The sequence below is a fragment of the Oryzias latipes genome, chromosome 23, assembly GCF_002234675.1.
Source record: "Oryzias latipes chromosome 23, ASM223467v1".
NCBI lineage: Eukaryota > Metazoa > Chordata > Actinopteri > Beloniformes > Adrianichthyidae > Oryzias > Oryzias latipes.
This window is the reverse complement of record NC_019881.2, coordinates 16175279-16189942: the sequence shown is the minus strand read 5'-3', so window position 1 is coordinate 16189942 and position 14664 is coordinate 16175279. Positions and strand designations below refer to the sequence as shown.

The window sequence follows — 14664 nt, the reverse complement described above, 5'->3', positions numbered from 1 at the left end:
GTCTTGTGCACATTTATAAATGAGCTTCAGTCTTTATACATTAACTATATTTCATTCCTGGCTTTATCAGTATGCAGTCATAGAGATAAAGCTGCATTCAAGAATTTTATCTGTCCTTCATGAATTCTGCAGTTTTTGCTCTGAGCAGTGTGAGCATTAATACAGCAAATATTCAGCCTTCACCCCAACAGTGTCACATCCTCTGGGTCATACTAATTCTACATGCTCTTTAAAAAAATTAAAATAAAACGAATCACACAAGCTGAGAAAAGAAAAGCAAATGTTTATTCATTTGTCTTGTCGAACTATCAATTCCAGGAAGGCCAGGCCATTTTTTAATGAGCAGCTTCCTTTATCAAATCGAAATGAATTCATTAAGATGGTATTTTCTAACATCAGCACCACTAGTGTTCTCCTGTGACCTCTGCGTGAGATATGCATGACGATGTGTGTCCGTATCTACAAGCATTGCTACACAAATGTAAAGCGAATTTAACGTATTGCAGAAGATTTTACAGGCAGCCTATAGGAAGTTGCACAAATACCTTCTTAATCACAAATTTGAACCTCATTTTAGCCTTTGATCACTTGTGCTGTCCAAATATTTTAGAAATCTGATTATCTGATTATCTAGAACAGGGATAAATCCGATGGAAACTTTTTTCAACCTCAGTTTAACATCAAGGTGGTTAAACGGTTGATACTGTTTAAAAAGAACATTAAATTCCAAAATTGTCATTAGCAGAATAAAGCTTCAATACCTGCTCAAATCAGTTAAAAAAAAATTTGGGTTTTGCCTTTTCTTTACTGTAAAATCTGTAAAAGTTGCCTCTTTTTTACAATAAGTTGGAGAGAAATCGCAAAATGATAAGTCAAAGGATCAACATGCGAAATAATTACCAGCACAACCGAAATGGTTTATTATTTTCTTCATATTAGCATTTGCAAAATCAAAGGGGAGCTCTGATTAAATTAAAAAGCAATCAAGATCCTCTCTTACATCTCAATTTAGAAATGTTTAAATTAATTTCCGATTTTTCATTGTTGGAAATCTAAAGATGTTAGCATACAATTGTAATTTTTGATACGTTTGCACGATTTTGACTGTTATTTTGTGTGTGTAAAACTGGGAGTAAAGCTGCAGTCAGTGTTTACGATACATTCATAGGATTTTGTCTTTATTGTTTTGTTTTATATCTAGATACTTCATGTCCTCATATCCACCAAGAAGATCTCAAATATTGTGACTGTTTACCTCACAGAAACTGTTCTAATACACTCATTATCATTGTCCTTTAAATAGACATAAATGCAAACATGTTATTTTATTAACACTTCCTTTGAGTTCATGAACTCTTTATCGAAAGCCAACTTGTATAAAAAAGTTACCTTCAGGTGAATCCACCCACAATGCATCTGTCAACCTTGCTGTAATTGTTATCCCTCTTGCCCTAATTATGCGGGCACTTACACTGTAAATATGTCTAAACTGTATGAATGCCTCCATGAGTGCAAAAATTGCCCCCTTCCCACTCTGCAAAGAGGCCTTTGACATATGAGCGCTGTGTATATTATCTGATTTAGAAAATACAGTGTAATGTGAGCCGGTTATCTCATACTTGAAATGTGCGGCACAGCAGCCACATAATATATTTAGCCGTCTAAAAGACAGCTGCAAGTGGCCGAGGGCAGATATAGGATTAACTTTCTGTCACTGTATAAGCCCTTATTACAGTGTCGGAATTATAACCACCAAAATTCCCCGTGACCTGTTCCAAGTTTGATGGGAAAATGGGGCAATTTACTCCAGCAAACAGGGCCTTGGTGTTTTTTTTTTTAATTTTTGGGAGTTGCCCTTAGAGACCAGGAAAGGTTCGACATCAGTGTCAATCAGGTGTGTGTTCAGCTTTTTCACTGGGCCTCATTTAGTTCAACCAAGTAAGGGGAAGCACAACAGGTGCCTGATGGGAAAATGATGACCATATGTGAGGATTATGCTCCATGAGTCCAGTTTTCTTTCATTATTTGTTTATTTTCCAACACATGCTCCCACTGCCCTTGCACTTGCAAATGTAAGGTTTTTGTGGATGTAAGATTAAGTCATTTGGGGGGGGGGGGGGGGGGGGGATTACTATTGCTTATTGATCTGTAAAAATCAGTCCCTAGTAGCAACCTGCAGGAATTTCTTACTGTGCTGCTGTTAACTGTCATGAAGCAGAACAAACGCAAACATCTGTCAAGAAAACTGTTTAGTTCTCCCCCAAAGTTTATGTGGGAGTCAGAGATTCCATTGTTTGGTCAAACTCATCTTTCTAAGAAAGAAACAGCTGATTTCTAATAATGTCTCGGTTAGAGGACAAATTTAATTTAAGACTCCATTTACTTTTGAAAAACTTGAAACTAAGTTTAAATATAAGTAAAAACAAAATAAAAGAAACAGCATTTAAGGTGAAGTAACCAACAGACACTTTTAACTAAAATAAAACTATTTAATCACTCAAATATAAATACAACATTTTTGTTAAAGTTACAATTTTGGACAAAAGATAAACTAATAAAATTTCAGCGTGTTCACTATTTTGTGTAGTTACAATTAAACTTATAAACATTAATATAATGTCTTTCTTTTTTGTCTAAAATGTATCAAACATGCTATGATTATATACTTGATCAAAAATTTTCTCTTGCACGAAGATAAAAAAATAAAAATAAAAAATAAATTAATCTTCAGAAAGAATGGCATTTTATTTGGTTTTAGTGTGGTTACATCAAATTTCATTTTAATAAACTGGAGGGGAAAAAATTACATAGGCAAACTTTCAACTACTTTAGTTGAAAGTCATTATTGAAAACAATAGAACTTTTCAGAAAACAGCTTCAACTTCAAATGTTTTGTGCCTCAAATATTGCAAGAAATGCATACAAGATCAAGGAGAGACTGACTTTAGAGATTGCCTATTTTTATTTCTGGTTGCTGGCGGGCCACAGGATTTTTGTCAAGGAAAAAGTGTACCTTTGCTCAAAAAAGGTTGAAAATCACCGATTTATAGCAGCTCATCTGAGCTGATCTATAGATGGTAAATAAATCCTACTGCTGATAACTCAGTCTATGTATTGCCTATAGTGTTCAATCTTCTTAGAAAGAGATTTCTTGGCCAACAACAAGAAGCTCAGTAATCCATTCTGGTATCCATTCTGATAAAACACTGATTTTTTTTTTTATTTCCTCTTACACAAAGAAGAATATCCCTTTTGCAAAACCAGTAACAAGGAGGGCTTTTTCAGGGAATTGAGCAGAAACATTAATGAAGAGAAATTGGAGCAGTATGCGGAAAATTTAGATCACAGGACCTTATGATGGCGAGGATTTTCAGGCCATTCATTCTAATCTATGTCACTCACTCGAGCATTTTTCTTGGGGAAATGGGGGAAGAGCTGGGTTGTAGGATTAGGGAGATGAGACATAAGAAAACATCGAAAATGGCTTGTGAGCCATGCAGTCTATGTGGTTGTGGAGCATGTTGCTGTAAAATAAGAAAAACATCAGAACATTAGTCAAGTGTGAGACCCTGTGGCACTGTAAGCCATTTTCCCCTCACAACGAGTAATTCAAATGTCCCCATTTATGAAGCAGACTGTTTTAATGAAAGCCAGTTTCACTCCTTTCTACATTCTGTTGCCGCTTTAACCAGCTGTCGTTTGAGATTTTTGCTTGCTTTTTGTGAAATCTTGATAGACTAAAGAGGGTTTAGTACATTGTTAAGTAATAAAGCTCTGTGTGCATCCAATTCTGCTTCATCTCATCAAGCCCGATGACAATAAACTTTACTCCAGCAGACATAACCATCACAATGACGATGATTGCACTCAGACAGAAAAGCCACACAACCACTGTGCAGTTTTTTTGTATCAATTTTTCTATGATAATAAAATTAAAGGTACTAATTTTCCACACCAAACCCCAGTTTGCCAATTACAGTGAGTCATCATGGCCTTGCAGATGATTTTCATCTTCTCTAACTTTCCTAAACAGAAAGAGACAATTAACAGAAGAACAAGACTTTTGTGTTTTGTTAAATCACAGCTTTTGTTCGTCATAAGTCAACTATATCTATACTTTTTTGGGGCCAATGACTGAAGCCATAGCCTAAATAGTGGAGCAGGTAGTTAAAAATGATCGTGCATTTTGTGGTACAAGCACCAAATTTGACATGAATGTACTTTAGAAACCCCTTTAAGAAAATACAAAATAACAATAATACCGTATTTTCCGGACTATAAGTCGCCCTTTTTTTCATAGTTTGGCAAGGGGTGCGACTTATACTCCGCAGCGACTTATATTAGAAATAAATTGAAATAAATACATTGTTAACCCTCCTGTTATGTTCATTTGTGAGGAACAGAGATGATGTTCCTGGGTCAATTTGATGTATGAGGTATGTTAAGTGTTAAGAGGATGTTAAGTGACTCAGAGAATCAGCAAACTTTTTTTTACACTAAGATCTTGAAGGCTAACAACATAATATTCTATTTTCCAATGATTTCATAGATTCAGAAATGCAATAAAAGTGAAAACTGTTTCTACAAATACAGGATGAAAACAGAGTATTAGTTAGCCAATGATGCTTCATGAAAAGAATAAATAAATAAGTTTGAGAAAGAATTACTGTGAAATTATTAGATAAACAGTCTGCTTTGATTGTGTCATATAAGGTTGTGAAAGTTAAAATGCGACTTATAGTCCAGTGCGACTTATCTGTGTTTTTTTCTACTTTATAATGCATTTTTGGGCTGGTGCGACTTATACTCCGGTGCGACTTATAGTCCGGAAAATACGGTATATGCATGCGTTTTGTGCATGTACAGCCCATATTTAAAAATGGCTACACTTTTTTATTTTTCTTATGGCTAACAAAAATAATTCTTGTACAGGGTACATCCACACCAAATTTGGTGCTTGTAACACAAAATGCATGATTTATCTGAAATGTCAATCAACCCGCCAGCTAAAATAGAGTAGAATAAAACTTTTTCGATCCCATAAGGGGGAAATTGCCTTGTTACCATAGCGCTATTAAAAACAGCAGATATATAATAAATAACACTAAAAATACACATTAATAATTATTAGCAGTATTTGGTTGTTCACGAATGTTTTCCAAAAGTTGAGTGGTAGGTTCAATAGCTGTGCGAGTAACAGAAAAACGTGTTTTTATTGTTTATTCTGTCTCCTAAAGTGCATTGTTTTACTATTTAAAAGTAAAAAAAAAACAGAGTGGAAGAGCAAATGATTCACAGCTACTGCTACCCTCTTTAAGCAACTTAGCACAAAAGCTACATTTTTATGTTGTTTTTTTAAGTATAAAGACCGTGGCCCTGAAGTGCAAATACCATCTCCAAATCACTCAATGAAAAAAAACATAATAAAGTTCAAAATGACAATTTAACGTGAAATAAATAATAAAAAGCAATACATTTTAGGAATCAAAGAATTCCAGAACCCAGAATATAATAGAAAATGCCGAAAACATTAATTTAACAAAATCAGCATTAAATGTAAAAAAAAAGGAACCAAAATAATGAACCAGAAGAGGTTGTAACTATGAGATATTGCTAATGTATGATGACGTTTGAAATTTGAAGAAGAGGGAAAGTAGAAGGTTGTTTTGCCATGCAATCAGTAATTTCCCATTATTTCCTACCTTTTCCAATTTCATTTTTTATTATTTCAGCTTGATTTCTTTACTAAAATCACTTTTTTTTTTAAAAACATTTCCCTTTTATTTTTTTTTCTTATGGTTATGTTTTGGTGTATGGAATTTTGCTTTGATGTCTTTAAATGCATTTTCTTAGCTTTTTTTTTTCATTGATGTGATGTTTCAGGTTTATTTTGCATTGTGTGGTTTGTTGATGTGATTTGCACTTCAGGCCACCATATTAAAGAGAACCAAAGTGCACAAGAAGAAAGTGTGAAACAGAAAAAAATACTAAATTAATCGACAGACAGATTACTTTTTTTTTTTATAAGCTTAAAAGAAAAAGTCAGCCAAATGGTTGGTGTATGAGCCATAAAGTGCACAAAGGTTTTTAAGTCTAAATGCAACATGAAACTTTAATTTACTAAGTAGTGAGACGACATTCTGAAAAAGGAGCACGGATATAGACCTTCTGTATAAATTGTAGTCCAAGTTTTCCTCTTCCTTTGGCAGTTCAGGATTATGATTTCTTGCCATGCAGTTCAGAGCCAAAGCCACTTTTTCTCTGATGGAATAATTAATTTATTTGGCTGAAAAGCCCCAAAGGAGATGCAGAAATCTACAATCAATACTGCTCTACTTTTTTTTCCCCTTTAATTTGCATGCCCCTCAAGTGGATCATAATTCAGTTGGTCTACTTTGAGTTGTTTTTTTGTCTTGACCACTAATGTGTTGCTTTTCTGCAACAGCCAGTATTAACCTAATGCAAAATCGTAGCGGTTTTAAAGGTGAGGAAGTTAGAGGTCAAAGGTTGCATTTAGAGCTGTATAGGTCTAAAATGATTAATGATAAAAATGTGACTATTTTACTAGAATAAATAATTGCTTTACTAGGTTTTAGTAATGTGATGTATGCAAACATTTTATCAGATGTCTGATATTGTTGCTTTAGTAAATAAGAGCAGGGGAATCCACAAACCATTGCTTGAAGGATATTTAGATAAAAAAATGTCATAAATGTCATACTGTTGATTGTAGCAATAGAGAAAAATGGAATGATCAATATTAAAGCATTTTGCTGCTGTCCATAAATCATCATTACAGTGTGTGGCATAGATGGACTACGATGTCATGCACCCAGAAAGCTGCACGAAAGGCTCCCAACAAATACAGCAATTATACAATCCAGAAGGTTATTTGTTGAAGAAAAGAGTTTAAAAAAAAAACTGCATAGACAATGCAGATTGCTTTTTTAAAATTGTGGATTTTGAAAATACAACGTTAAATCCCAAATTCCGCTCAACAGAAAACATGATTGCATTGATGATCCTCCATGTAGCTCGGTTAAACTTTTAACTTCATTTGGGGCTGAAAGCATCTCAAAGAGACAAAGCAGAACCAATCAATACCAGTCCACAAAGATGATGGTTTAAGGTTGAGTGGTCTCTCTTCTTTAAAAATAAATAAACTTCCTTTGACATTATGAGAGAAAGAACACAATACATCACTGAAACATACAGGTTTCTACACGTTTAGCAGTTTTATGCAACATGAGTCACAGAGAATAAAACGTTAGAGCAACACCACCATCCTGGCTAAACAGATCAACACAACTAGCCATGTTAAAACCACTGCCACATGATAACAACATGAAGCTCTTTCAAACAGTTGCTGTTTTCCATTTTCCAGGTCCAAAATACTGCATATTGTTGTAATTGACAACTTTCATTATTGCAATAAATAGATTTAAGACCGTGAAAACTGCATGTCTTACTCCAATTTTTACTAATGTTTTATGTCCTACAGTTTTTTTTTGGTGTTTTACGCTTTTTGTGAGTAATGGAGAAACCCATTTTTTTTATCGGATGTTGCATTTTTAAACTACAACTTATCAAAACATACAAAACTGAACTCCGTAAATCAAGAAATGAACTGTTGCTATGTCCTTCGCTTCTTGCCAGCATGTAATTAAAGTGTTGACAGAAAATCAATTCTGATCTCAAAAAGAGATGGTCTGTGCAACAGTGGAACTTGTTTTTCTACAACTTCTTGTTTTGTTTTTTTTATAAAATTTTGAACTTGTATCGTGATTCCCAAAGGTCTGACTCACACCTTACACAAACTTAATAAAAGACCAAATCATTTCGCTCAGCCATCAAGCTCCCAAGAGTGAACGAGGAAAAGTGGACACAATCCCAGAATAGGGATTATGACTCAGCACAAGAGCACTGCTGTCTCATTTCTGACCACATGAAGTCCTTCCCCACGTTTCTAAACCCCAAACTTTGAAGCAATCACCTGTATTGCTGTTCAATCAATATCCATCAGAAAAATGTCTTTACCTTTTTAATAAATATGGTTAATCTTTATTTGTTCCTGCTTTTATTCTGAACAACAGCTAAATTTATTATTTCAATGATTCGGTCTTATTCTAAAATATTTTGCACTAGTTGATAGTTTTGCAATAATAAAGTGTTATCAAAGCTCTTCAGAATAAAGTATCATCATTTGTGCTTTAAGCTCTCGTTTATCATTTGTTCACTTTGGACAGGATTTACTGAAATCAATGTAGAGATGTTCAAAATGCTTTCTGTAAAAAAAAAAGATAATTTTATTTATATATAGAAAGAGGTCCTCTTCTTTATATTTTACAAACTTAACCCTTAAAGTATTTAAACCAATCGCTCAGTGTATTGAGGTTATTTAAAACAACCTCAGTGGTGTTCTTAAAGTTCTATGCAGTCCCCAAAATAAACTAAAATACAGTGGCAATTCCATGCAAGTAATCAAAAAGGTAAACAATAATATTTATTCAATTTTTTTACGATTTATACATATTTTTAAAAATAAAAAACTGTATATAAAAGACTAAAGCATTTGATTAAACAGGTAACAAAATTTTACAAGAATGTAAACTTTTTTTCTTTTACTTTTGGTTTATGTTATTTGCACATATTTACGTGCAACTAGGCAAAAAAAAAAAAAGAAAACAGATGGAAGTTTATGGTGGCGACACAGTTCAGCAGTGGCTCCACGTATTTAGTGAATGATGTGCGCATAGTCACTTTCTTTACTTTTCTCCAATTAAAAATCAAAATTGATCGTATTTTCCAAGTTCAATAATATAACTGCAACTATAATACTGTCTGAAATCTATTTTTAACCTTTTATTAGTAATGTCCGGATCCATTCTGTTGTTCTCAATTGCCACCCTTCCAAAGTCTTCTGCCCACCCCCATATAAAACAGTCTGGCTTCATCCCTAAAGATGCGGCTAAATACCATGGTTAATATTTTTTATTACATTAGCTTAAAAAAATCCACTTGTTTTCTTATTCTTGCATAAAAGCTCTTTACGACTCATGTATTACTATTTAGGATTTGTAAAACAAATGTAAAAAAATTCGCAAAACAATCTTTAAATATGACTAAATGCGCTGCAGTAAAGAAGGTTCAAAACAAATCTATCTGGGATGTAGAGGACTAGAGATTGGAAAAAAAATGTGTAACAAACTCACACTGCCTTCCAATTGTATGTTTAAAGCTAATCGAATAATTTTTTTGCAGCGTGTCTGAAATGATAATGAGGAAATGTACTAATGTACTATTTGACCTAAGTGGACAAAAGATAAATAAACCCTAAACCATGTAAACACAGATAACACTTCGGATATCCCTTAAATTGTTTCTAACATCTTAAGTGAAGAATCAGTCTAATAGTCACACTGTCTGACAGGGTTATGTTGTCCTATGACAACATGTGCAGGCAAACACAAGAATACAATATAAAAAAACAGTTTTCTCATCAATACAATATCTTTTTTAAAACTTGTGTTTTCTTTTCATGCATTTAATCTGTTGTTTCTTGTTTGAGCTGTGAAAAGTAAAATCCCCAAAGCAGCTCAAGAGCCGGGGGCCATTTTCACGTAACAAAAAAATGGGAATTCTGCTCTAATTACAGTAAATCACTTCTAATATGATCTACAGAGAAACAAGCCTGACGCCAGTATCAGGAACCGGGGATGGAAAAAAAGAGAAGATAAGGATGTTTGAGGACTTTGGCATGGATATAATCGACTTGACAAAAGCAAATAGAAGCTCCGACTGTGAGGAAACGGAAGCCAAGAGCTGAGGATTGTAAAAAGGTGAACAGCTACCTTCTCCTTTCCTACCTGCTGTCCTTTTCACACTCTTTCATCTTTAATATTACAAAGAGCCAACTAAAGCTTAGATGATAGTATTTTTATTATTTATCTGAGTACCTTGATCATCGATAGATTTTTTTAGTTTCAATTCATTTTACTTACAGACCGACTCCGATCATCTTTTGAGGTATTTTAAATGAGTTGCCATTGGTTTTTTAATTATTATAATGCAACTTTTATCCAAAATCAATACACCTGTCATTTTTTTCTATGTCATAAATACACTCTTTTTCAAAAAGCATGTTTTCTTCTGCTCCCGAATCACAACAATTAGGAAATACTCACAAATGCAGTTTTACCCATAATTTTCTTTATATATGTTCATCATCAGAAGAATGCCACACAAACATCTTAAAAAGAGGATTTTCATCTTAGTGAGTATTTAAGGAAGTTTCTTGGGAACAACAAAGAAATGTATTTTTTACAAAAACAGCTTCAGTGAGATAAAATCCCAAAAAAGTGATTAGTCCAAACAAAAAATATATTTTTTAAAAGCATGGGAGCACATTTGGTAACTGGCAGAAACAGCTCACAGACTGTTAAGCATGGGGGCAGAGGTATTATGATGGATAATTTTGTTTGCATATGGGCTCTGTGCAGACTGTTTTCTTATATTGGATGCAGATTATTTAGGTGCACAGTCAACACTTTTTCTCATCTTGGGGTTTAGTAATTCAAAGAACGTAGTCTCTGCAGCTAAAGCTCCGGTGTAAAAGGGTTGAGCAAGTAGCATTATTCCATAATCATAAACTTTTTTTTTTCTATCCAGGATTATCAATGTAATTTTATTTATTTATTTATTTTATTTATTTGAATTAGGACAATGCATATTAAACAATGTTTCAGCAGCTGCTTTAACATAAATATGCCAGAGTTAGCACAGGAGCTAAATTTCATCTGTTGTCCTAGGACAGGATAAAAATATCAACACTTACATTTACAACACAATGAAATAGCACAATATTAGAGGTAAAAATATTTACAAAGGTTATTACAATAAAAAGCAAGTCTAAAAATTCCAAGACAGTCACAGAAAAACAACAATAACTAATGTTTGCAGGACTGGTTTGTTTTTAACCATCGTTTAAGAGCTGTTTGGAAGGTAGGGTAGTTTTCCCAGTTCCTAATGTGCTGTGGCAGCGTATTCCATAGCTGTGTGCCTCTAATTGAGACCACTGTTTGGCTGAATTTAGTCCTGCGCCTTTGAACATTACAGTCCCCTCGAGTTAAAGCCCTGGTGCCTATTCCAACATTTGTTTTTTTACTTATAAAATCTAACAAGGGGGGAGGGGCCAGCCCATTCAAAACTTTAAAAATGAGACAGGCATCCATGTACATTTTATAACTTTCAAAGTCCATCATGCCATACTTGGTTAGAATGTCACAGTAATGATAACGCAGAGGCTTTTTGTCTAAAACTTTCAGGGTTCTCTTAAACAGAGACTTGAGGGGTTTCAAAGTGCTTTCGTTTGTCTGGGACCATGTAGTAAGACAATAAGTTATATGACTAAAAATCAATGAATGCATGTAAACCTTTGCAGCCTCAGTAGTTAGAGAAGACCTTATTTGTTTAAAATTTGACAGATTAAATTTAACAATATTGGATATTTTCTTTACATGATCTTTAAAAGTTAAATTTGAATCAAAGATTACGCCAAGATACTTAAATTTTTCTACAACTTCCAATCGCTCCCCATTGACCACTACAGATGGTTGTTCTTCCCTCGTTGGCTGACGTGAAAAAAACATACATACAGTCTTTTTAGTATTGAGATGTAAGCTTGACCTTTGGAGCCACTGAAAGATTGGAACCATGGCTCCAGACAGAACTGCAGCTGCTTCAGCTTTTGTTTTGGCATGAGCATATAGAACTGTATCGTCTGCATATAATTGTATTTTTGTTTTGTTGCATACATCTGGCAGGTTGTTCACATACAAGCTGAATAAAAGTGGCCCCAATACTGAGCCTTGAGGAACTCCATCTGAACAACTAAGAAACGATGACTGTGAATTTTCAATTTGTACAGCTTGTTTTCTGTCATGGAGATATGATTTCATCCAGCAGAGGGCACTGTTCGAGAAATTAAAATATGATAACTTTGCAAGGAGAAAATCATGATTAATAGTATCAAAAGCACGTTTCAGATCAAGGAATACAGCACCCACAAAGCCTCCCTTGTCAAGCAGCTGTTTCACATTTTCAAGGAAATAACAAGTGGCTGTATCAGTGGAGTGATATTTTCTGAAGCCAAACTGCATTGGATGGAGAGAGGTTTGACTGTTGTTGAGATGTATAGTTAGTTGTGTTGTGACCCATTTTTCTAAAATTTTTGAAATAATTGGTAGAATGCTTATTGGACGGTAGTTCTCAGGTTTTGTTTTGTCCCCAGACTTAAAAACAGGTATAATCCTAGCAATTTTCCATGTTGTTGGCACTATGCTGTGGTTAATGGACAGATTAATCAGATGTACTATTGGGTGTGCGAGAACATCTTTATGTTGCTTAATAAAATGACTAGAGAAACCATATGCATCTCTAGCTTTGGAGCTTTTGAGGGATGAGATTATTTTTAGAACATCAGGAGCAGAAATTTCCTTAATATGAAATATTGGCTTACTATTGTCTACAGATTTCCATGGGATATCTGGACATTTTAGTTGTCGCGTTAAATCTTCAATTGAACTAATAAAAAAGTTATTAAAACTGTTGACAATAATATCCAAATTGTCCGTTAATGCACCATTTATCTTAAGCTGGAGCTCTCTGGTGTTATGCTCTTTTATGCGTCCTAATAGCTTATTTAGGTGCTTCCATACAATCTTTCCATTTCCATTTGCTTTAATAATTGAATTAATGAAAAAGTTTGCCTTTGCTTTACGCATGTGGTTAATAACCTTGTTTCTAAGAGATGTAAATATCTGACGGTCACTTGTAGTTTTGGTTTTTAGGGATTTTTTCAATGCACTGTCTCTCTCTCTCATTAATTTTCTAATATCATTATTAATCCATGGTAGGTTTTCTTTAAATTGTTTGGATACTCCTTTCTTTGAGAAATGAGCCAGTGTGTCATTGATCATTCGTATAAAGAGATTAGAGCTTTCTTCGATGTTATTGTTTTCAACTACATTTGTCCAATTGAGATGTTCAAGATCATTTTTTAAATGCTGTTGCCTATTTTTAGGAATAAAAGTGTAAGGTATCCCTCTGACTGATCGTGTTGAACGCTGGTTCCTGATTTTTCTCACACAGAAAATGAAGTTGTGGTCAGAGAGACCAGACAGAAAATTAAATGTCTTGGTAATTCTATCGGGTTTGTTAGTAAATATTAAATCAATTTTAGTTTTGGACAAAGTTGTTACTCTTGTTGGACCATTTATGATCTGTGTCAATGTGTGTTTAACAACAAGCTGTTCTAATTTCTTCCTGTCTGGTATATTATCCCAATTGATGTTTAGATCACCCATAACAATAATCTCTCTTGAAGGATTACAGTGATTTAAAATAGACTCAAACTGATCATAAAAGATGTCCTTGGCAGAAGGAGGCCTGTACACACAAATCACAGTAAAAGACATTGTAGAATGAAGTGTTACATTTAGACCTATACATTCAATTCCTGTTTCCTCTGGCCAACTAATTAACTCACATTTAAAATGATCTTTGATATAAATCAAAACCCCCCCTCCTCTTCCTGTTTCTCTATCTTTTCTGAATAATTTGTATCCTGGGATAGTGATGGCAGCTGTAGGTGAAGTCGAAGTCAGCCAACTTTCAGATATTCCTAGCATATCAATATTGGATTCACTTAGAAGATGTTCAATTTGCTCGCTTTTATTAACAATACTGCGAACATTGATGTGGCCAAGTAGAATTCCTTTTGGTTTTGACCTGGAATCCCAAATAACTTTTGCATTATTGAGTGTTTGGAAAAATCGCATTTTCTGTTGTTTTTTTATTGCAGCATTGATGATCTTTGCAGTTGAGGAAAAGGTTTTTGCGTCTGTTATTAATGAAGAACTTGTGAAACAATGTTCCTTTGTGTTTAACATTGTTAATTGCGGTATACCTGTATCCAATAATTGTGTCCTGGGGAGCTGAGGTGGAGGAGGCCTGGTTACTTGCAACTGTAGCCCAGGTAACTGAGGTGGAGGAGGCCTGGTTAGGTGCAGCTGTAGCCCAGGGAGCTGAGGTGGAGGAGGCCTGGTTAGCTGCAGCTGTAGCCCAGGGAGCTGAGGTGGAGGAGGCCTGGTTAGCTGCAGCTGTAGCCCAGGGAGCTGAGGTGGAGGAGGCCTGGTTAGCTGCAGCTGTAGCCCAGGGAGCTGAGGTGGAGGAGGCCTGGTTAGCTGCAGCTGTAGCCCAGGGAGCTGAGGTGGAGGAGGCCTGGTTAGCTGCAGCTGTAGCCCAGGGAGCTGAGGTGGAGGAGGCCTGGTTACTTGCAACTGTAGCCCAGGTAACTGAGGTGGAGGAGGCCTGGTTAGCTGCAGCTGTAGCCCAGGGAGCTGAGGTGGAGGAGGCCTGGTTAGCTGCAGCTGTAGCCCAGGGAGCTGAGGTGGAGGAGGCCTGGTTAGCTGCAGCTGTAGCCCAGGGAGCTGAGGTGGAGGAGGCCTGGTTAGCTGCAGCTGTAGCCCAGGGAGCTGAGGTGGAGGAGGCCTGGTTAGCTGCAGCTGTAGCCCAGGTAACTGAGGTGGAGGAGGCCTGGTTAGGTGCAGCTGTAGCCCAGGGAGCTGAGGTGGAGGAGGCCTGGTTAGCTGCAGCTGTAGCCCA

At 35.4% G+C, this 14664-nt stretch overlaps 1 protein-coding gene across 3 annotated transcripts in view; it reads right to left on the bottom strand.

Annotated features, from left to right (window-relative positions):
• Nucleotides 1–14664, bottom strand: part of LOC101156213 (voltage-dependent calcium channel subunit alpha-2/delta-1) — a 90411-nt gene that overhangs the window by 67148 nt on the left and 8599 nt on the right. The window lies entirely within an intron of this gene.